Below are 292 nucleotides of genomic sequence, written 5' to 3' on the forward strand. Positions count from 1 at the left end.
GTAAGCACTATAAATCTTTAATAAGTTATAAGGTCTATGATGTGTTTACTTTGAAATTTGCTGTTTAAAGCAAGATGTATTAAATATATAATTATCATCTTGGTTAAGAGTCTTTTTTCCTTCCTTGTGGTTAATCTTAGAATTATATTACTGAGGATTAATTTATTAAAATTAACATGGGTGGTTGAATTTATTCAGAAATAATGCAGGAAACTAAGTTTAGTGTTACAGGAATTGAATGATTATCACTTTGAGTTCTTAAATTATTTGCATATCACCTAGAAAACAAGAA

The sequence above is a fragment of the Balaenoptera ricei genome, chromosome 7 (assembly GCF_028023285.1).
Source record: "Balaenoptera ricei isolate mBalRic1 chromosome 7, mBalRic1.hap2, whole genome shotgun sequence".
In the NCBI taxonomy this organism is placed as follows: Eukaryota; Metazoa; Chordata; class Mammalia; order Artiodactyla; family Balaenopteridae; genus Balaenoptera; species Balaenoptera ricei.